General features: G+C 37.5%; 1 protein-coding gene across 2 annotated transcripts in view; it reads right to left on the bottom strand.

Annotated features, from left to right (window-relative positions):
* The window catches only part of ark2ca (arkadia (RNF111) C-terminal like ring finger ubiquitin ligase 2Ca), a 44,023-nt gene that overhangs the window by 10,064 nt on the left and 26,912 nt on the right, over positions 1-7,047 (bottom strand). The window lies entirely within an intron of this gene.

Raw genomic sequence — 7,047 nt, 5'->3', positions numbered from 1 at the left:
CGGGGGTCTTGTGGGGGAAAAGTAACATCTAAGGAAGGGAGAATCACTCTGTCATCTTCCACTAGTTTTTTAAAAGTATAAATCGCCCGCTTGAATATTCCCTCTTCTCTTCTCTGACTCTCTCGTCTAATGGGTGCGTGTCTGTTGTGATTTCCCTTCCTAGTTCGATGACCCCTATCTTGCCTAATTGGCCTGTCCGTATTGTTTTTCCCTAATCTCAACCAATCGTGACTTATCATAGTAAACCAACAGACCACTCATGAATTTTCTTATACATAAACCAACCAACCGTATAGTTTGTCCACTGCCCACGGATTTACTTCACTAAATAGTTTCCATTTTTAAATTAATAATTTTTAATGGAAAACCGTCATTTTTACCACTGGATTATCAAAACCCATACTCCTCACGGGAAAACGTAGTTGTTGGCAGGCTTGGCAAAGAAACGGATCAAGATTTTAACTCACATTGTAGGTCAGAAAAATCTAAGAAAAAGGGAAAATGATTTTTAATATTTTTACAGAGATAAAAAAAAGACCGATTTCCGACTATAGATGGAACAATCTCATGCCTGTCATAATATATGAAGGCGCCCAGGATTGTTTGTATTTCAATGTTCTCCATATTTAGAAATATATTTTGTATCTGACAAGCATACTATATTTGGAATTCACTGATGTACATTGTGGGCAGCACGGTGGAACAGGGTTTAGTGCATGTGCCTCACAATACGAAAGTCCTGAGTAGTCCTAAATTCAATCCCGGACTCGGGATCTTTCAGTATGGAGTTTGCATGTTCTCCCCGTGACTGTGTGGGTTCCCTCCGGGTACTCTGGCTTCTTCCCACCTCCACAGACAAGCACCTGGGGATACATTGATTGGCAAAACTAAAAAAATTGGCCCTAGTGTGTGAATGTGAGTGTGAATGTTGTCTGTCTATCTGTGTTGGCCCTGCGATGAAGTGGCGACTTGTCCAGGGTGTACCCCGCCTTCCGCCCGATTGTAGCTGAGATAGGCACCAGCGCCCCCCGCGACCCCAAAAGGGAATAAGCGGTAGAAAATGGATGGATGGATGGATGATGTACATTGTGGGCAGCACGGTGGAACAGGGTTTAGTGCATGTGCCTCACAATACGAAAGTCCTGAGTAGTCCTAAATTCAATCCCAGACTCGGGATCTTTCAGTATGGAGTTTGCATGTTCTCCCCGTGACTGTGTGGGTTCCCTCCGGGTACTCTGGCTTCTTCCCACCTCCACAGACAAGCACCTGGGGATAGGTTGATTGGCAACACAAAATTGTCCCTAGTGTGTGAATGTGAGTGTGAATGTTGTCTATCTGTGTTGGCTCTGTGATGATGTGGCGACTTGTCCAGGGTGTAAAATGCCTTCCGCCCAAAATGCAGCTGAGAGAGGCTCCAGCACCCCTCGCGAGCCCAAAAGGGACAAAGCGGTAGAAATGGATGGAAGGATGATGTACATTGTGTTATAAATTGAGAACAGGAAATTAATATATGCGCTAGTAATCGCTATGAAATGAAAAAATGGGTGTGTCCTTTTCGTACATTTTGTATAGAGAAATGAAAATATGTAAAATATTAAATTAACCAACCAAAACTGTCATTGTTCCTTACGAGGAAAACCTTTCAATGTATTAAATAAACTGCTATAAAATTAAGGAGATGACAAGTTATTTTAATGCAGAGAAATCTACCATCTTTCAAAGGAGAGTTCCCATATTTTGAAATGCAAATATTGATGCTCCTTTCAGGAACATTAAGGGCTTTTCATTAACATTTATTACACCCCTAATAAATGTGTTTGTGAAATCCTCTGTTTTTTGCTGCTAAATGAACCACAGCATTAGTACGACATTAAACATTTTGTTGCAAATAGACGGTTCCTAAACAATAATATAAAAAACGACTTAAAGCCTTGTCAAGCTGTTTACTGACGTATACTGTTCATGTTTAAAAAAACGTTTACTGCAAATGAATATCAGCTGCAAGTATTGCTTATCGGCCTCCTTAACTACTAATAATTAGTATCGGTATCTGACCGGAAGAAAACACATCGATCTGTCTCTAACACAAACTGGATAAAAAAGACAAAATAACTTACAAATACACAAACGAAATTAACAAAAAAACCCACTATTTTAGAAAACACATTATTACAAGGCGAAACAATTTACAGTTACACAAATTGGAAAGGGAAATTCCTACATCGCAGTTTGACAGCACAGTCAACTTAGCATTTTGTCTTTATTCACAGGGTTTTTACTTCCTCATTTGGCTTCACGTAAATGCCTCAACATTTTAAATGCCATTAATTATATTATACATACATATACACATACAGTATATATATGTTTTTATATATATATATATATATATATATATATATATATACACAAACACACATATTATATATATACATATTTTAGATATACATATATAATGTATATATATACAGTAAACATATACATATTTTAGATATACATATATAATGTATATATATATATATACAGTAAACATATATTATATAAACATGTATATATATATATATATATATATTATATAAACGTGTATATATACATATTTTAGATATACATATATAATGTGTATATATACAGTAAACATATATATATATTATATAAACATATATATACATATATATATGTATATATATATATATATATATATACATATACATATATATACTGTATATATATATATATATATATATATACTGTGTATATATATATATATATATATATATATATATATATATATATATATATATATATATATATATATATATATAAGCGGTAGAAAATGGATGGATATATATATATATATATATATATACATATGTATAAAGTGTTGTCAAACTTAATGCTTTAACTCATGCAATTAACATAGCTTGTTTGACAATCTTGCACTTTCTGTTTTGAAATGACATGAATGTGTGTGTGTGTGTGTGTGTATATATATATATATGTATATATATGTATATATATACATATGTATAAAGTGTTGTCAAACTTAATGCTTTAACTCATGCAATTAACATAGCTTGTTTGACAATCTTGCACTTTCTGTTTTGAAATGACATGAATGTGTGTGTGTGTGTGTGTATATATATATATATATATATATATAGATACTTGTGTCAAAGTTAATGCTTTAACTCAAGCAATAATCACAAAACATTTTATTAATCATGTTTTAGATAGAAAAATAACGTGTGTGCTGCCTGACTAAAACAAGTCAAACGAGTAGGAAATATACAGTGAATCACTCGTGTCAACTTGTAATTGCAATCGGAAATGTAATGAAATGTCGCTACTTGTTATTTGGAGATTAGAATCAAACTCTTGACCTTCTTGCTGTGTGGCAAAAGTGGTAATCATACAAGGCTATTATCAGTGCTTTTAAAATCGTAAAATGTTTGCCATAATGTTGATTAAGAGTATACACATGTCTACCTTCTCTAATTGGGAATATGTCCTGTTGTAAGACAGTACCAACATATTTGTATTAAATTGCACTGTACCAAATAACCAATGCCAAAGATTTAGTGCCAATACAATTTGGAGGGTGGGAAGGAGGTTTAGGTTGATATTTTCCACAATGAAGTTCAAGGTCACACATCACAGCTCTCTGTTTCATTAAAATTACACCAGCAATGTGGGTGATTGGTTGTCGCGGCAACCAATCAGATATGAGTACATGATATATGCATGTTTTGGTGAATTGTATACTCATTAGTGCTGCAGAATGGTTAGTTTTGAAAAAAATCATATTAATCACACTTTAAAATTTGGATGAATTATGATTAATCCCAGGATATTACTCACTTACATAATTTAAATTAACTTAAAAAAGAGCCCAACATTTGGGCACAAATGCATATTTACACAGCAGCCATTCTTAAATGTTAAGACTTGAATACACAAAATTTTTTTGCTCAAAACATTCCTGACAGTTTATCTGAAGTCCAGTAGGGTGTATTTTCAAGGGAAATTTGCCAGCCAGCACAACAGTCAGATTCTCCTCACTTTTTGAACTGGCGTACTCATTGACCAGAACACTGACTGTATAACAACCCTCAGCCCTTCAGGTAAACATGTACAGTCCAACGAAATTGATTAATCGGCATTTTTACATGATAAATTCGATCATTTTTAGTGATTCATCACATGAGTTAACTCGCAATGTTTGACAGCCCAAATGTCTTTGCTTCAATTTGTAAGTGTTTGTTTAGCTCAATAGAATAAAAGAAAGTCTATTTAACCAAAAAACCCTGAGCGCTGTTTTTAACATTTTTCAAAAATATTCCAATCATTTCTAAGCAGCACGGCTGCAAACTACAACCACAGTAATAAACAATTTTTTTTCAATACATACCAATCAAAAGTGAGCATCGGTATCTTTACCTGTAGGTTGCAGGTGTACCTAATTAAGTGACCTATTACTAAATTGCAGTGGCGGGCCCTGCGTTTCTCACCTAGGCCTTCAGTGATGTCCTACTTAGTCCGACTTCACCTCTTAAAACACCGTAGTTGATGTCACCACATGGACACGGCTGGAGTTACTGTACAGAAACACACTTGCACCCTACTGAGCATTGGATCCCCTCAACAGTGTACAGAACAGTCTATTTTTTGGCGCATCAGCAACTAAAACATATCATACGCGGTACTGTCAAAATGGAAAGAATTGTTTAAAACAAATGAAACATGAAAAAAATAAATAAAATATTTGAATTCACAATGTGTGGCACCCAACCGACGCCTTATGAGCCAGTGGTACCGTCGTACTCGTTTGATGCGTGTGAAAGTGGCAGGAAAACCATTTCACCGGCGATATGCCAAAATGTGATTGCCTGCTAAAATGGACTACCTTCGCGGGAGCGTTCATTGCTCGCTTAACTTGCATTGCTTGGCCTGTCCACAGTGGATTACTAGGTGTAAGACAAACACTTTATCTTCGTGGTTGTTGTACCAGTGAGTTTTCTGTGGCTTTCTATGGCTCGGGTGCCACTTCCTGTTTTCGCAACTTGGGAGTTCCAAGTGAGTATCCAATCACAGCACGCATAAATGTCAGGGCCAGCTGGAAGGCCTTACTGACAACAACTCGTGACGTCTATTGTTGATAATAGAGGTACATTATTGGTGTTGTTCATTATCAATAGCGCTATTCCTATTGGTATTTGTATTGCTCCAGTTGTAGTGTAAAAATGCTCATTGTTATTTCTGTATTATTATTTATTTCGCTAACTGCTTCTTTGCTATCACTTTTACCATCATATTAGTGCATTTCGTATTTGCTGATGTTGCTCTATTGTTGTTATTGTTGTGTTTGCTGTTGTTGTTTTTGTCTCTCCGTCTAATCCCCTTTTTGTCCCCACAATTTCCCTCTGTCTTCCTTTTGTTGCTCTTTCTATTCCCTCCTGCTCCGGCCCGGCTGCACCAAATGATAATATAAATACATTTAATAAACTCAAATTCAAATAAGGCAACAAGAGAAGTATCCTACACTTTTCTTTTGTAAAGTAAATCTGAACAGCCGATATGGGCATTTCCATCTACTATATGATTTGCCTGAGAAGCTGGACAGGACAAAAAAAGAACTCGTGATCTGATTGGCTACTGCAACTGTCTATCAACTGTATGTTCCCGTTCCCTTACAGGGCACAGACGCCCGCATTGTTGATTCTAAAGGCCCCGAGCAGATTTGGTACAGCATGGCAACATAAGCTAGCTGAATTCTGATTGGATAAAAACTCTAAGCTAAAAACAACAGCATTGGAAGGAGCATAATTTTGAAGAGAATATGAATACCCATCCATTTTCTGCCGCTTATTCCCTTTGGGGTCGTGGGGGGCACTGGTGCCTATCCCAGCTACAACCTGGCGGAAGGCAGTCTACACCTTGGACAAGTCGCCAGCTCATCGCAGGGCCAGAGAATATGAATACTTTTAGATAATTAGGGAAAGTAAATTAAAAAAATACTCTTATATTGAATTATGCTCAATATTCCGGGTTATGTTAGGCCAGCAGAGAAGACGGCACACCACTGCTAAATTGATGCAACATGCCTGTTGGAACATTTGCATGGTTGCTGAGCATGAAGAAGACATGTTGCTCCAGTGAATGTAAAGCCAATAGAAAACTACACTTGTGGAGTATAAAAGGTCATATGTGTGGGTCTTAACTGATTAAAAAGGCTTAGCGTTTAATGTGTGTAAGGGGTTGTGACCCAGAGGAGGCCGGAACCTCAGCGGGAAGCTCTGTGTAAATATCTAATTATTTGGCTCTGGGCTCCAGGCCCTGACATTAATATTTGACATACTGCAGTGGTGCCTGCAGTAACGAGGTCTGTTACACTTTTATCCCTGCCTTGGCTCTTATTGGTGTAGAGTAGAGTAGACCCCCACTGCCTACCAGCCTCTCTTTAGCCTGAGTTGCTTGCTGGTTGAGAATAGCCCCGCCCCTTCTACGCTGTGTCCTTACTTGACTGACGGGCAAAAAGCCCCGCCCACACACGACTGCAGCAGTCTGACATGGAGCCGCTCTTTCTCCCCCTTCTCTTCCTGCTATTTCTATCACTGCAATTGTATAATCACACCTCCTCTCTCTCTCGCCATAATCCTCCAGTCTGCCGTCTGGTGCCGCGCTATCCCATCATGCAACACTTTCTTAGCCTGTGTGCGCACGCTTCCTATGCCCACATAAGCGGAACAAGCTAATTAACTAATAATGCAGCAGTATTGCCATTTACTAGAACGTCACTTAAAAGGACAGTAAGGCAACTTCCCGGTTTACAGAAGATGACCTACGACAGGGGTCGGCAACCTAACATGTTGAAAAGACCAAATATAATCTGTCTGCATCCGCAAAAAGTTAAAAGTCTTATCTAAGTGTTATAATTAAGGCAACGCATTAAGTAAGTGTCTCAGAGGGCTAGATAACTCCTGGAAATGATTGGCTTAAAACTGCCACAGGTATAGATGTGTGTGTCCAAGTTAAGCAAAGGACAGGCTG

The sequence above is a fragment of the Nerophis ophidion genome, linkage group LG17, assembly GCF_033978795.1.
Source record: "Nerophis ophidion isolate RoL-2023_Sa linkage group LG17, RoL_Noph_v1.0, whole genome shotgun sequence".
Lineage (NCBI taxonomy): Eukaryota > Metazoa > Chordata > Actinopteri > Syngnathiformes > Syngnathidae > Nerophis > Nerophis ophidion.
Note: the sequence above shows the minus strand (reverse complement) of the source record. Positions and strands in the feature narration are given on the sequence as shown.